The 17,827-nt window shown below is 36.5% G+C and overlaps 1 pseudogene; it reads right to left on the reverse strand.

Annotated features, from left to right (window-relative positions):
- Nucleotides 1-15,100: 15,100 nt before the first annotated feature.
- Nucleotides 15,101-16,749, reverse strand: LOC102982356 (ZZ-type zinc finger-containing protein 3-like; annotated as a pseudogene).
- Between the last annotated feature and the right edge of the window lie 1,078 nt (nucleotides 16,750-17,827).

Below are 17,827 nucleotides of genomic sequence, written 5' to 3' on the forward strand. Positions count from 1 at the left end.
CATTCTTCTATACCTCCTATAAAGTTGAATGTCAAATTAAAGATTCAAAAAAAAAAAAAGCCAATAGAGAAGCAGTGCCTTAAAACTCTGGAGAGGCCTTAGAAAGGGAAAATCATTTTTGATTGGCTTTGTTATTGTTTATCAAGAATGGGTGTCTTCATTTTGAAATGTATTATTTTAAGATCTAAGGGTTTCCTGCTAGTGCTAAGCTATCTTTTTTTTATATTTATGTTTGGCCTACCATTGAAGCCATTCATTTATTCCATTTCCATAAAACCCCTAATAACTATTTAAATTTTTTTCTGTTCTTGGCTCTTTTCAAACTCATAAATACAGGTTTGAAAACTAAATTTGATTTCGGGGCAAATTATTTCCCTCCCTGTACCCATTCCCACTAATTGCTAAGGAACTGCGACTGTGTCCATCAGTTTTATTTATGATAGACTCATATCTTATTCCCTAGGAAATGGAAAGCCTGCTATAAATCAGATGATATTGAATCATTGTAACTGCCTTCTCTCCAGGTTAAACTAATGAAAATTAGTAAAAGTAAGAGTGAAAAAAAACTTTGCTTTTAAATTGAGAGAATCAGATGTAATTTTCAAGTGACTCAATTATGCTTTCTTGTTTTTCATATCAAATAGTTAAATATCCTGTAGCTAATGTGAAAGCAATTTGTGAGCAAATTAAACCAATAATACAGTAATTCTTAGGTTTCTTTGTTTATTAAATATTATGTGGTCATTTTTTTCCATAAATATAGGTACATTTGTTAGGTATAAAACCAGTTTTAAAATTTATATCTATAATGTTCTTGAGATTTTTATTGTTTTCAAAAATTGTCCTTAAGAAGATATATTAACTACCCTCTTAGAAAATGAGTATTTTCCTAGTGTGTGGTTTCAATTTAATTTTTAGTTACTTTAGTCTATTACACTGGCAACAACTTTTAGGCAAATGTGTTAAAAATCTTTATATCTCAGAACCAAAAATGCTCCCTAGGGAAGGGAGAACACTGTTTTTAAAAACATATTTATATTCTCGGTATGCTTAGGGCTAGTAAAAATTATTAAAATATGACATTTTCATTTTATTCTTTTTCAGATTTCATGAATTTTTTCTTGCAAAACATAGTCCATTATATGCACAGTAAGGTGTTGCCCTGGTCATTAAGAAAAGTATTTAAAATACCAACTATGAATATTTACAACAACAATAATAACTACCATTTATTGTATGCTGCTATGTACCATGCCTAGCACTAACTGCTATACCAACAGGATCTGATGTAACCATCAAAACTACTCTATAAGATAGTCATTGCCATTTTCCTCATTATCTGGATCCAGAAATGAATGCTTAAGAGAGTTACAAATAACCTCATGATGTCTCTCAGTAATAAGTATGTTTATCTACTAATTATCATCTACATCACAAAGCTGGTAAATATTTCACTAGAATTAGGGCTAGCAAATTATTGAATGTAATTATATTTTTAAATACATGCAATTATATACCAGAATTAAATTCATATTTAAGATAATACTAAACACACTTGTATTCAGGGAATTTCAAATACTTAAAAAATAATATTTGTGTTAGTTTATGAAAATTGCTAAGATAAATTTTCCATTCAGCTGTGTAAAGGATTATGTTCTATGTCAGATATGAAATCATAGAATTCTAAACCAAAGAAACTCCAAAATTCATATTTTCTAGCCCCAAACTTGGGGGGGAAGGAGATTAAATTTTAATTTATCTACATTGCAGCTGTTCTACAAATATTGTTGTTTGCTGTTTTCTTAAAAACTCTCAGGGAAATTTTCATATCCATAACAAAAGTCTATCTTAGGGCTTAATTGCTTTAGGCTTTCTAATTTCTAATATAAATCTCTCCTTCTATAGTTTTAGCATCTTCTCTCTGAGGCTGCAAAATTAAATCAATCAATCAATCTACCCAATACCGTTCTCATGATACTTTTAACCCACTCAGTTTTAAATTTCTCCAGAATCAATTACCTAGGTCACAGTTGGATTAAATGATAATAAAAAAATTTCACTGTCCACTTCACATTACCGAGGTGCTATAAAAATAAAATTATGACCCAGAATTACTTTAAAAGACTTGAGAGATTAAAAATGCTACGTTTTGCCATCTTTGTTTTGAGAGACTAAGAGGTTATTTAAATCAGAATTATTATAGATTGTTATAGTTATTCATTTTATACTGTTATTGTATACTATATTGTTATTTATTTTATCACATTTTTAGGTAGAACCAACTTCTTTGTCCTGAAAAATCACAGAAGAATAATCATAAGGGCAAAAGGTAATGTGTAGCAAATAAAAAGCTTCCCATTCAGATGCTACTAAAGGAATTGAAAGTCATTTATTAAGCATAAACAATGGACCAGGCTATGTTCTAGGCACTTAGGTTTCAGCAGCAAACATAACAGATAAAATCCCCTGTCCTCATTGTTCTATTAGAGAAAATAGACATTAACAAAATAAAAATGTAAATCCGATAGTATGTTAGAATCACTGGATATAAGTTATATGTAAGTTCAGGTTTAATCAATACTACCAAAGAGTTATTTAAGTAGTTGTATCTATATATTCCCATTGGTAGTGTATGAGAATTCCAGTTGCTCCACATCTTTACCAATAGTTGGCATTGTCTATCTTTTTATTTTTACCTATGTTGGTCAGTGTGAAGTATTATTTTTTTTAATTAAAAACAATTATTTTTAGCATCTTTATTGGAGTTTAATTGCTTTACAATGGCATGTTAGTTTCTGCTGTATAACAAAGTGAACCAGCTATACATATACATATATCCCCATATCTCCTCCCTCTTGCGTCTCCCTCCCACCCTCCTTATCCCACCCCTGTAAGTGGTCACAAAGCACAGAGCTGATCTCCTTGTGCTGTGTGGTTGCTTCCCACTAGCTATCTATTTTACATTTGGTAGTGTATATACGTCCATGCCACTCTCTCTCTTCGTCACAGCTTACCCTTCCCACTCCCCATGTCCTCAAGTCCATTCTCTACATCTGTGTCTTTATTCCTGTCCTGCCCCTAGGTTCTTCAGAACCTGTTTTTTAGATTCCATATATATGTGTTAGCATATGGTATTTGTTTTTCTCTTTCTGACTTACTTCACTCTGTATGACAGACTCTAGGTCCATCCACCTCACTACAAATAACTCAATTTCACTTCTTTTTATGGCTGAGTAATATTCCATTGTATATATGTGCCACATCTTCTTTATCCATTCATCTGTCGATGGACACTTAGGTTGCTTCCATGTCCTGGCTATTGTAAATAGAGCTGCAATGAACATTGTGGTACATGACTCTTTTTGAAGTAGTATTTTATTTTGATTTTAATTTCCTTTTATCTGATCACCATTTGAGAGCTTTATTGTCTGTTTGAATATCCTCCTCTGAAGTGCTTAACCAGTATTTTTATTGTTTTCTTCTTACTGAATTGTAGGAATTCATCATATATTTGAATATAAACTTTGTTGTTATATGAGTTACATCTTATTGAACTCTGTGGCTTTCCTTTTCATTCTATCAATGTCTCTTCATGAGCAGAAGGCCTAAATTTTAATAAAGATCCTTTTTTCAAGTTTTTATTTTTATGATTAGAGTCTTATTGTGTTCTACTTAAAAAATCTTTGCCCATCCCAGAGTAATGAAGGTATTCTCCTGTTTTCCTATATAACATATATTGTTTTATCTCTCACATATATGTCTACAATCTATCTGGAATTGGTAAGTATGAGGTACAGGGCAAAATTACTTTAATATAGATTTCCAACTGTCCCAACACCACTTATTGGAATAATAAAAACACCTTGTCCTCCATTGCTATGGCACTTTGTGTAAAGTGGGACAAATTTTCGTAAGTTTGAATATTGATAGGAAAATCCAGTAGAGAGGGGAAAACTGATGATGTGGGAAAGGGAAAACAGAATAAACTGGAGCAGCCTACTGTGGATGTGCATTAAAGTACAAATGGAGATGATGACCTTAGCTAAAAGCATAGACAGTCATTAATAATGGCAATATTAGTGATGATAATCAATAACGCTTATATTATTTACCATGAACCAGGTACTTACTGTTCAAAGTACTTCACACACACACACACATATATACATATGAACTCATATATGTAGGTATATATTTTTATGTGTAAATATATATGAACTCATATATATATTTATATAAATATACTAATTTTATTTTGTAACAACACTATGTACATATGTACACAGATTCATGAATTTTTATGTACATGCACAGTATTGTTAGAAAATATATGTATAAATGAAATATCTATATATTCTATACCATATTCATTTAAAAATATACTATGCCATAGATATTGATTTTATGCAAGAAGTACCTTAGGCAGAGAGTACATAAGTAATTTGGCCAAGAGTGGTAAAGCTGGGGTTTAAATCCAGGCAGACATTCAAAATCTCTAGGCTTAAACTTCTATGCTGTATTCATCCATAGATACTTTTTTTAGTCAGATTAGTTACTAGTGAATTGATAAATATTATTAAGCATCTATAGTTAACAGACATTTAACCAAACAGCTAATTTACCTATTTTCCTGTGTTTTGAGACATGTCTTACTAACTAATCTTAAATTAAAAGAAATCTCATTTCTCATGTGGCTTTCATAAATGCAGCTGCTAAAATTAATTGGAGAAATAGATTTGATCAATCACTTTGAGTTTCCTATGTGATATATATTTTTTTGAGTTTACTTATGGCATGCTTTCTTTTCTGTGTGTTTGTGATTTTTTTTAAAGGAGAATATTCCTCCTTTATCTGAAGACTGTCACTCAAAAAAATACATGTCAGTAACAGATTCAGCTTTCAAAATTCCATTTTTTGGTGTATACTGCCACATTCTTAAAATGTGAATTGAAAACTGTGTGGGATGAATCCAAACACTACATTGGTATCCTCTTTAAACACATGCAAAGCTGCTCTAGTGGTACTTGTTTTATCTAATATCATGTTTGGAGGGAACATACACATGGTTTTATAAACACACATTTTAGTCAAATTGCATGCTCTAACGTCAGCATAATATTTGTGTGGTTTTGCAACAGCAAAGTCCAAATAAGCTCCTTAGCCCTCTAACCTCTGGAAAGCAAACTACAGCATGATGCACATCAGACATTATAAGTTATATTTCTCTGTTGCCCATTAAAACGCTGGCATATATCAGACAGTTCGGTGAAATTCAGACCAATGCAAGCAGAATGAAACTTGAACTTGTGTTTAATGTCACCTAGGTTTGAATCACTTCCCTTAGTTTTCCTACAACTTCCCTGAGGCTTTTCATTTGTATGTCCTTTAAAAACATATACATTGCACTTCATGATTTAAAAATACTGCTATAAATAGAGAGTTGCTAAATATACCACACATACACCACCAATTTTCAAAGCAGGGAGACAACATTCTGAGTAAGAGAAAAGCCCAAAGAAAAGGATAAGCATGTCACAGCATGTTTGGGAAACATGAGGCAATAAGCTTAGCGGGTGCAGTGGGTGATTGTTAAAAAAGAGTAGAAAGAAAAAAAGCAGAACTTGTATGGAGTCAAATGATAAAATCCTGGAAATTAAATTGAGGTGTTTAATTAATTAGTTAATTAATTTTAATAATACTTTGAGTACTTAATTCAGAAGGCCCATTGTTATGTACTGATGATTGAGATTTGAACATGATATGATACCTGCTCTCAAGGAGCTCAGAATTTCACAGGGAAAAAAATGCATGAAAACAAGGCAATACAGTATGATAAGAGCTATAAAAGGGGCATGTTTACAATGCAATAAGGATTTAAGGTTAAGGCTTATTCAATCTTCCTAGGAAAATGAGAGGAGAAAGGCTTCGCAAAATAGGTTTCAGTTGGTCAAAGTGTTAAGACCAAGCAATGGTTTACTATGCATTTCTCACGGAGGGATCAGTAGCTACAAAATCCAGAGGCAGGTATTTTAATTCAGATGGCACACTGTCAGATAATACTTTTTATTGCTCCCTTCTCTTTAAATATCACAACAACTAATAAAACATACTTCTAAACATAAAATTTTAAACCGAAACAAGTTTGTGTTTGACCAAACTAAAAATTTGCAGGGACAATTGTGGACTTCGGCCAATGTTTTCTACACCCTGGTACCAGAATCAGACTGAGGTAATTAATTTCTCTCTGACTACAGGGTATGTATGTATGTCAAGTGATGCAAGCCATGTTTATTCTATTAGATGAGAAGCCAGGATTGGCTATTCCAACCAACAAGAGAAAGTCTAAAACAGTGTGACCACTTGTAGTGATTACTTAAGTAGAAATTGTATATCTGAGTTGCTGAGAGAAAGAATACAAAGCCATACACATAGGACCTGTGTCAAGCCATCTGGGGTTCAGTGAATGAATAAGTCTTTTCATAGTTTTGTCACAGGAGAGTAGCACTCAGTTGTAAATATAGGACCTGGTTCTGGACTGGGGGACTAGTATACAGGAGTGCATCTGCAAAATAGCTATATTGGATCCAAGGACTACAGATATCAAGAGTATTATAACAAACAACACACAAAACCCTCCCACTCAAACTAAGCCTGAAAACAAAAGGTCTAAAGCACAGAAGGAAGACTAAAATTGAGAGAGTAACTCTTAAAAGTCCTTTTTTTTTTTACATAAGTATTTACATTTATTTCATGGATGCAGTTTAGACACTCACTAATGAACAAAATTGGAATGCAAATATACAAATACCATAATAAGCATTAACAAATAAAATAATTGGCACTAGTATTATAAGCATATTAATGGGCCCGGTGAGAAAAGTGATGAAAGAACACTTGCAGCCCATGGCATTTTTCTTTTTATCAAAAGAAAACACTCAGTAGCACCATAATGGTAATACTTAAAAGAAACCTAAGATGGAACATTTTAACTGTTAACTGTTATCACTGAAGTTAGCCTGTTTTATTTAAGTGAATTATACTGGAAGTGAACAGTACAGGCAATATTTTGGCCAACTTCTGTTTATGTCAGCTGAACATCTTCTATAAAGAAAAGCAATGGAAAATAAAGCCAGCCATATGTGGACCCCTCCTTAGTACTTGGTACAAACTCTGCACTAGCCAGAGTGCACTAGCCAGAGTGACCTTTTTGACTAAAACCGTATAATGCTGAATAAAGGGTGTTTGAAATGCCCATGTACTCACACATATGCACATACACACGCATCTTTTAAAACTCATTTTAAAGTGACATGAAAATAGAGATATGTTGAGCAGAATAAACAAATAAAACAGAAACCCTGGGATGTGTAGGGTTGTATAGCCATTTACTCTGAGAATGTCTGCCAAAGCGTGGAGAAAACACTTTGATGACTCCACGTGATATGGGAGCATAAGGTGAAGTTCAGCAAACTCTCAAGTTGACATCTCTCAGATAAAACTGGGACCCCCCAAAGGGCTCTACAGGAAGTAAGGGTGAATCAAACACATGACACAGACAATGAGAATTTGAATTTCTTACCTCTGACACTAGATGGAAAGGGAGAAAAACGTGATATCCCCCTAGAAATCTTTTTTTTAAACATTTTTAATGAGAGTGCCATGCATATATTAAAGTTCACAAGACTAAACTATACAGATGTTTGAATTTTACATTTAACCACAGCAGAGATGAGAATACAGAACATTTCCATCACCGCAGAAAATAACCTCATGCCCCTTCCCAGTCAATACAGCCCCTATCCCTGGGGTAACTATTATTTTGGCTTCTAGCATTATAGATTCATTTTGCTTGTCCTTGAACTTCATATAAATGAAATCATACAGTGTGTCCTGTGCGTGTCTGGCTCCCTTCACTCTGTGATAGGGAAAATAATGAACCTCTAAAGGTATCATCAATCACTTCAGCTAAAGTCAAGGACACATTTCTTATCATTTCCAGTTGAAGTTAGGTGCTTGCAACAGTTTGGAAGAGCCATGTCAGGGTATTTTCCTTCGTGAGGAAGATGCCAGTGGTGGATCTTAAAGAAAAAGATCATTAATGTATCTCTTTCTGCGGGTTTCTATTGCTCCTTCCACAAGTACCTGGGTTATTATTTCACCTCCATTGCCACAAACTTGGTGTATCCCATTGCTATATCTGTAACATTTTTTTCAGCAACGCCCTGCTCATGCCATACCTGTGGTCTAGAAAGTTCAAGTGCAAGAGGGACAAAGGCATTTTCATAAAACTTACAGAGGTTCAGTATGTCACCCACTTTGGCTCTTGTGTGCTACTTAGGGATGTTAAGTGAGCAGCATATGCAACCAAGTAGTAAATTATTCCCATGTCCATCCAACTAAAAGATACAGGTGTCTGAACCACAATTAAGTTTGAACACTTTTGTCTGGGTGGCTACTTGTAGGGTGAACCAAACAGTCCAGCCTGGGTTGCTGTTAGGGGAAAGAAAGAAGTATGTTCAAGAATAAAGAGGGTGCAACCCAGAATTTTCAAAATAGGAGTGACCAGTTTTCAATATAGGAGACCCTTTTCTGAGAAACAGCCATATTTAGTGACCACATTGCCTTACTAAACTGTGTAGACCATGAGGAGCTGAGAAAGATGAGTCAGAAATATTTTTAAGTCCATATTGGAGGAGGTTGTTCCAGTGCTCAACAATTCCAAATACCTGTGAATGGATCATAGGGATCATGGAAGATATTTCAGTTCCCTTGAGTATATGTCCATCGAGGCCCCTCCTCCTGCAGTGTGGCCTCTCTTACCATGAATCAAATGAGTCAACTTTTAGCAGAACTAACACATCAGACATTCAGTGGTAACCTCTGCATTAGAAATATTGGGTCCTATAATGTGTGCTCAGTCCATGTGATGGATGTGTTGCCGTGTCCAAAGCAATGGCAGTCTAGGCAGTGAAATCTTGTTCAGCAGCTAGATCCATCCAGTCTCTGAAACTGGGCCCATACCATGGGCATCTATATAAGTGATCCAGATAGTTCAATCAGCAGCTGCAATTTGTTTCAACAGCTCATGGATCCAAACAAGAGTATCCTAAATCTGCTAATCTGTGGTTTTCCAAGGGGAAGATCAAAAAGCTAGACCAAGGGCAACAGAATAAAATATAACAAAGTCCCTTCAGTGGAGTATGGCCAGAGCTGTGAGAATGGGCTTGAATACTGCCCACAGAGAGGAACAGCCACAATCAATTTTGCTTCTACATTACTAGTACAACGGTTGAACAGTTGCAGCAGCCCGGAACACATTGGTGAATAGCAGCTTAGCTCAACCGGCAGCATACCAGGACTAGGTGTTTAGGATACCTCTGTGAATCAAGGGCTCCATTAAGCTAGTGACTTTGCTTGAGGCAGTGGAGGGTAAAATAAACTTTCTCCCAAGTGCACAAGGTAAAGCTGAGATGCCTCTGGGATAAAGTTAGCTGCATTCTTGGATATACCATTTCCATTTGATGAGCGAGATATTTTGAGGCCTTCCTACTATATTATTTACTGTATTCAAGTTGACATATCTTATCAGACTATCAGGCTGAAGAGTAACAGGAACCCATGAGTCAGGTGTTTCTATGGAAAGTTAATAGCTGCCTTTCAAAGTGGATATAACTGTTAGACATGGAAGAGAGGCAATCAGTCCAGAATCTCAAGGGGAATCTCCAAATGGAGGCTGCTTCATTTGCTTGAGTCTCCAATTGGCAAAATAATCTGTCACAGAAACTTGTAGCTCAAAGTTGTCATTGGGATTGTGGAGCCCCAAAGATACTATCACTTCTCTACATTTGACTCTGTCCAATTGAGAGAATCCACTTGGCCACAGATGGAATGAGAAATAAAAGCATATAAATATCAAATCCTATTATATATTCAGGTGTATAAGAAATAACAAAAATTCATTGAGTTTGTCCAAAGATATCCTTCTACAAGGTCACCTTAGTTTCCCTTCCACATTGTGAACTCTGCCCAAACTTTCACAAGGTGAATCTAGGCATCCCCTCCCACCATGGGACTGGGTAAGATGGTGATTTGTGGTACCTGTGTCAAATAGAGCCATAAAAGTATGAGTTTCTCCTTTTCCTGACGTTTTTTAGTGTATTGAAATCGGTGTATATGACCTTTAGTCTACCTTGGAGATAAGGAGAACTTGGTCCTACCCCTGAGTATTATTCTTTTTAAAGTGACTGAAATCAGGATAAAGGGGTAAGAGAGAGCTACCATATACCAGGAAGTGAGTGCATTCACGTTCCATTTTGTGCCACGTGGTGACTGCTTGCAACCCAATCAAATGAATTTCCAATGTTTTGTCCACCGAAAACTCTTGATATGTTGAGTGGCAAAGTCATCATTAGTGACACCATCTATTCCAGCTTTGAGGGACTTCTTTATTCAGCAGTCATGGCCACATTACTTCCATCTGAGACTAGGATTTGGGCCCTTTGCCTTACTTGGACTTGAATCACATGATGAGAGCTTTTTAAAAAATCTACCTTAATATGGGGCATTTGCTAATCCATTTTCACAATAGCATCTTTTCATTCTTTATCTGTTTCAAACATAAGGGCTAAGGGGGTTTTCAGGGTGGTGGATCTGCCTGCAAAAGTGTTTCATATTTCTTAGGGTAATTTTTTATTCTCCAGTGAGTCACCTTCATCAACATTGTACCCAATCCAGGACAGAAAGAGTTCAAATACTAGTCAATGCCCTATTTATAATTTCTCATGGAAACTAGTCTCAATAAATTCTCCCAGGAGTGTCAAAGTTTACTCATAGCAGCCAGAATCCACTGCAAAGCTGGGAAAACTGTTGCTGTCACCTCTGAATGAATCTAAGGATGGCATGATAGAATGCAGGAGAGTCTGAGTCACAAGAAGGCTCATATTTTGCCATTCTTCCTCTAATAAGAGGGGACTGAGGCTGCCAGTCCAGCAGTCCATAAATCCTGCCAATAAGCACAGGAGTGCTGGGACAAAGTGAGAGAGTAGCATTGACATATGTACACTACCAAATGTAAAATAGATAGCTAGTGGGAAGCAGCCTCATAGCACAGGGAGATCAGCTTGGTGCTTTGTGACCACCTAGAGGGGTGGGATAGGTAGGGTGGGAGGGAGACGCAAGAGGGAGGGGATATGGGGATATATGTATACATATAGCTGATTCTCTTTGTGATACAGCAGAAACTAACACAACATTGTAAAGCAATTATTCTCCAATAAAGATGTTAAAAAAATACATATAGCTGATCCCCTTTGTGATACAGCAGAAACTAACACAACATTGTAAAGCAATTATTCTCCAATAAAGATGTTAAAAAAAAAAGTAAGCACAGGAGTGAACTTGAGATGTGGTTCCTTCCCAAGTTACCCTTGAGATGGCTGCAGCCCCAGCTGATATCTTGATTAGGAGAGACTCTGAAGCAGAGGACCCAACTGAGGCAAGTGTATCCACATTCCGGACCCACAGAAACTGTGAAATAATGTTGTTTTAAACCACTAAGTTTGGAAATAATGGGTTATGTGGCTATGATAATGAATACAAACAAAATAGCTGAAGAAATGTTCCATATTAAAGAAAACTAAAGAAACATGACAACTAAATGCAATGCGTGATTCTAGATTGAATCCAAGATCAGGAAGATATTGTCATAAAAGACGTTGTTGAAAAAAATTGGCAGAATTTAAGTACAAACTCTATATTAAATATTATTATACTATGGATTTTCTGAACTTGGGAATTGTACTAGAGTAATGCAGATTAAATACCCTTTCCTTTAGTGATACGCACTGAACTATTTAAGTACAAAAGGTCATGACATCTGTAACTTCTCTCAAATGTTTCATTGATAATATGAAGAAAGAAGAGGAGGAGGAAAAGAAAAACATATATATGAAGAGAAAGAAAATGTGACAAAATATTAATAGCAATTGAATCCAAGTGAGGAGACCATGAGAGGTTATACTATTCTTGTAACTTTTTTGTAGAGCTAGAAACCTTTAGGCAAGATGGAAGGAAGGAAAGAAGGAAGGAAGGAAGCAAGGAATGCGGGGAAGGGAGGGAGGGAGGAAGAAAGGAAGGAAGAAAAAATATAATTTATAGCATTTAATTTTTTTCACAGATATACCAGAGACACGCATTTGCTGAGAACAGTTGATAAACGGCATGTAGTTAAATATTATTGCAGGGTTAGGGTAAAGAAGGAAGACTAAAATAGTAATATAGTTGGGGAGCAAATTATGGATGGTCTTGTGTGATCAGGCAAATAAGATGGAATTTTCACCAAGAGTCAATAGATTGCCACACCAATGTGGGAAGTAATTTTAACAGACTCCTAATTTAGAAAAGATAATTCTGGTGGCAAAATGGGTGATAGATTGGAGATATGTTGAAGTTCAAGAGAGGAAGACAAATTGAAAGGCTATTATAAAAGTCCAGGTAAGATATGATATAAGCCTACATTAAAACATGAAAAATGAGTCAAAGAAAAGAGACAAATGTCAGAGGTTACTTTTGAGGCCTCCTCGCTTTTATTTCTTTCTCACATGATAGCATTTCCCGAGTGCTTAATAGCACAGTGGTCATCTTCTATGCATTTGCTGGTTTGTAGTCTACAGTATCTAGATATATCAACCTTCCAACCGCCTTTCTGGAAAACTGTCTTCTCATTGGCGAAAGGAAAGACTTAGGGCTACAAGCTTTTCTAGCATTAGTTCTTATCTTTTAGAGATATGTAGGGTTTTGTGTTTTTTTTCCTCAAGAGCCTGATACAACTTCTCTACCAAACAGATTATCAGTCACTGTAAAGCTTCCCATTTATAAACTATGCTTCATCCAGTACCAATAGAACTAAACTTTATACCTCTGCTATGAAGTCACTGGCTTGGCTGAAATTCTTCTAATTTTATTTTTCATCCAAATGTGTGTTGTAATCAACACCTGAAGATGTAATTCAGAGAGGTAAATTTCAAATCTGGTTAAAGCAAATTCAGAACCACTGAATGAAAGCACATGCTACCTAGATTGATCCTCTTATCTAAATGTATTTCATAAAACAAAAGGAGTATAAATGTTTCTTTTTCCTCTTTAGCAGGAAGTCAGGGCAGTTGGGAATTATTCTCAGTTATCATTCTTTTCTATATAAATTTACCGTGGTATGTATTGGGGGAAATAAAACACCTGTTAAAGAAAGTGGGATGAATACCTGTGCCTAAACTCTGCACCTCCTCTCAGTGGGTGTGTGGTATGAGCTCACACACACACACACACACACATACACACACACACACACACACACACACCCCAGCCAGGCTTGATTTAATCTCTCTTTTGCTCTCTCTTTCTCTTTCCAGAATGATGGTGCTTTCACAACCACATAAAATCTCTTCTCTAAATACTACTTTGTTGTGTTATCCCTGGGTCTTAGGTTAATGTAGTACTTCTACAGAGTTTTTAATAACACTGGTTAAGCCTAAGAGACATTCTGCTCTCATCCAATAAATGATGAACTAGTTTAAGCTAGAGAACTACTTTATTTTTCTTATCTCCAATTCTTGGTAGGAGGGGCATCTAACATAGCAGAAGTCTATATTCCATGATAATTAGAAAAAAGAGGAACCAAGAGTAAGAATGGACCAGAATCACAGGAAAATAATCCATGAAAGAAATTTCTCCATTAGATGTCTGTCTTATTGATAGCTTCCTTTAATATCACATACTCTGTGCTGACCTTGTAATCAAACAAAATTCTGACATCAAGTCAATTTCCCAAACACACATCCCTACTTAAAAGAGAATGAACTCACTGGTTAATCCAGATATATACACAAATTTTCTGACTCTAAGTCCTGGATTCTTTCTACTGTACCAATGATTCCAAATTTACCAGTGCAAAAAGTTCAAAGTGCTTGCCAAGAATTTTCTGTAGACAAAAAAAATATTAATATGTTTCATACTTTTGGGTATTACTTTTCAAATGTATTTGGATGCTACTGTAATTAATAACAACAATTACTTAAAGCTTTGCTGAGAGCATAATTGCCAGAACTTAGACGCAATCATGATGTCCTTCAGTAGGTAAATGGTAAATAAACTGTGATACCTCCAAACACTGAAATGTTATTGAGTGCTAAAAAATATGAGCTATCAAGCCATAAAAAGACATGGAGGAAACTTAAATACATACTACTAAGTGAAAGAAGCCAAACTTTTTTTTTTCATTTTGTAAAAGCTGATATATTTGTCTTTGCTTTTGTGTAATCAAAGCTGCCTTATTCTGTGAGCCTGAAGGTTGCATTTGAAATTGACATTAGTTTTGGTTTTCTCAGGCTCAGCTTTTTGTCCTGAGGCTCTTAACAGATTCTCATTGGCTTTGGTCTCCACTGGCACGTCCCATGTGTACCATGTGGAATGCTGTCTATAAAATTTTGGAGAAGTCTGTTGCTTTGCAAATACTATGCACCCTTTACACCTTAGGTAAGCTTACCAGTTCCCAGCCCCTTTAGGAGGAAGTTCACCATGCCCATGATAGCAGAGATAAATCATAAAGAGAAGCAGACTTGGCTGGAGACAGCACGGAGGCTAATCACTTTTCAGAGGCTATACTCATTTAATCTTTGAGGGAAGTCACACCTTCATAGAACAGAATCTCTCGTTGCTGATATCTACAGGAGGCTAGGCAGGATTTCTTCTAGGGTCTCAAGCGTATCATACACACAAGCTCTCCAACACTGAATGTTACCATTTTGTAAAGATCTTTGTCCATTAAGTGGCAGTTGTCCTGATAGTACTCAATCAGAATGCTCTCCATGGTCCGTATGCCACATAATTTGCCAAACGACTAGAGACAAGAGTCCCATGCTAGTCCTGGAGCTGTCAAAGTGGGATGTTACAGAAAATAAGGAAGTCTAGGTTAACTTCTGTGGTCCTGATGCAAGAGTCAGTGGGCTTCAGCAACATCTGTATAATCCCAGAGTTGAGTTATCTGTGTGGGTGTCATCTTCCTTCTTTGGGGCTCCTTGTTCGTCATCCAAATGCTTAAGAGTGGTCAGCTGAAGAATCTATAAGCAGGTTCTCGTTGGTGATCTTCCTTGTGAATCTGTTTCATGAAGGCAGTCTGAACAAGAATCATAGAAATCCAAAGACATGTCTGGACGACAATCCTGGCAGTACCACCGAACACCCTGGACAGGTTCTATGCCACAGTTATCACACTTGAAGCCCACATGTTGCACAAATCCACTTTCAGTTTGCATTTGCTGAAGTTTCTGTTTTTTAACTTTTTAAACTGTAATAGTTCCTTGTATTCAGGTAAATTCTTATACATAATAGGAATATTTTCTTCATCTGATGCCTCCTCCGTAGCAGTGTTCATGTGGTTACAAAAACAGGATCGTTCATCATCTTCATGCATATACACTGGTGGTTCATGGGAAGTCATGAAAGTGGAAGGTTTAAAGAGATGCTTATTAAGGGGGCACTGCTTGTTGAAGACTTTTTGGAGTATATATATGTTTGGTGTTCTGCCTGGGACTGGAATGCCAGCTTTAGTTAGTTTTATGAAATACTTCTGCACTCGGCTGGCAACCTGTTTTGCTGTCCTATTGCCCAGTTCATCTGTTATCTTCTGCCAGCATCGAGATTCTACTTCTTCAGGAGGGTATTTCAAGAGTAGTTGTTCAAGCTTTTTCTGTTCTTCAACAGTCCACAATTGGTTAAATGTTTCAGGTTTGGTATCATCACACAGGCGTCCTCTTATCATCTGAGGACGAATGTGTGAGCCTCCTGGACCATCACTCAAAGGCAACAGAGAGTATGAAAGGGACTCTCCATCCTTCCTAAGATCTAAAGGACTTTTTGGTCTAGCAGATAAACCTACTTTATCAAAAACTAGCTTAACTCTCCTAGTATGTCTTTTGCGATTTTTAAATTCTCTTTCAAAGTTCCCAAGGCTATTGGTATATTGGTCCCATACAATCTCGGGCAATTGAACAACTCTCTGTGGATATGGAAGCCCTATATCAGCCTTCTTCTGGAGTTTTTCCACAAATCCAACGGGATTTTTTAGTGCTTCTCTCTGATGTCTGCCTAAAGTTTCAAGGTCCTGGACTGCTTGAGAACGTTGAGCCTCGAGTACAGCAATTGTCTGTAACAGTCTCTGCTAACCATGACTCTCGAGTACTTTGCTGTTTTATATCAGTAGTTCTTCCATTATTATTTCCTTTTTGAATTTGCACAGGCTCTGGTCTCTTCTTTGGTGATCTTGATCGTACTTGAGAATGAGAAGAGATTTCTTCAGGATGAGCAATGCTACGATTCCTTAAAGTTCTACCACAAAAAGATTCATCCAAGCCGTTTAACCCCACTGTTGATCTTGTAACACGAGTAGATCGGGAAGCAGCCATACTATGGCAAGTCCCTATAATACGGTCATCATGATCCACTCACTGGGAAACCCGTACAACCAAAGATCTATCATTGTGGAAATATTATCTCTTTTCCTTATATCCTGAAGGAGTTGGAGCTATGATCTAGAATAGAGCTTAAGCATCATGCTTTCAGACTCTCAGCTTCAGCGATGGAGAATACTAGAACTTCCTAAATTCCTTTCTTTTTTAAAAGTGTTTCGCCTAGTATTTGATTCCCAAGCGTCTGCATTTATCTGTCATCACTGTTAATGTCCATGTTACACTGAGACTTCAGGTATTAATTATTTATACGGTTGCACTAGCACAACTCGATATCTTCCAGGCGGGGCCGAGCACCGCAGGCCACTCCGGGAGGCGCCGCCGCCGTGGCCGCTCTCCGCCCCCGCAGGGCACTGGCTCAGCTGGCCGCCACCGGAAGCTGGAAAGCGGCGCTGGGGTGCTTCCAGGTGGGTCCCCGCCTCCCGCTCCTGCCAGAAACCAATCTTAAATAATAACATAGTGTTTGATTCCAATTATATGACATTCTAGAAAAGGCACAACTATGGAGACAGTAAAAAGATCAGTGGTTTCCAGGGCCTGGGGCATGGTTTGAGGGGGCGGATAAATAGGCAGAGCACAGAGAATTTTTAGGGAAGTGAAAATATGATGCACATAGTTATTTCACATTGTGTGCTGGCAAAGACATAGGTAGGACCTACCTATTCAAAACACAGCACATTATAGCTTTAAAGACTAATAACCTTGGATATGATTCTGAGTTTTCTTTAAAATTTTTCCTTTTCAAATTCTTGAGATCCCAATGTTGAAACATATTGAGCCATTATTAATGATCATCGTTCTATTATTTATCATGTTATTTCTCAAGGTCACAGCTACCTGTGAGACAAGAGGACTCAGGATTAATTCTGATGGGAAGAAAGGAAAAGTTTCAATCTGTATCACTGGTTACAGAGAATTGTCAAACAATAGCTAGATAAATGGATTGACGGATTTCCTTTTCTACAAAAGGAAAGCAGAAGAGTTTTGTATTATGTTAACTAATAAAGGAGATTCTATTATTCTGGGGGCAACATTTTAGTGGTTTTAGTATCTAATACTGAAACATTAATAGCATTAACATGTAAGTAGAAGTTACTATTTGCCTGCTTATAAATTCTGAAGAAGACTTTAAAGAGTATAATAAATGATCATAATGTTGAATGTAAATTTAATGTGTATACCAACTGCTTTTCAGAATGGTCATAAACTGTAAATTATTAAGGTCATACTCAGTTTTCTTTGGATCTCTAAGTATCGCTTATGTTTAAATATCCTGCCTACTGCAGTATGCCATTTTACAAGCTCCT

The sequence above is a fragment of the Physeter macrocephalus genome, chromosome 1, assembly GCF_002837175.3.
Source record: "Physeter macrocephalus isolate SW-GA chromosome 1, ASM283717v5, whole genome shotgun sequence".
In the NCBI taxonomy this organism is placed as follows: Eukaryota; Metazoa; Chordata; class Mammalia; order Artiodactyla; family Physeteridae; genus Physeter; species Physeter macrocephalus.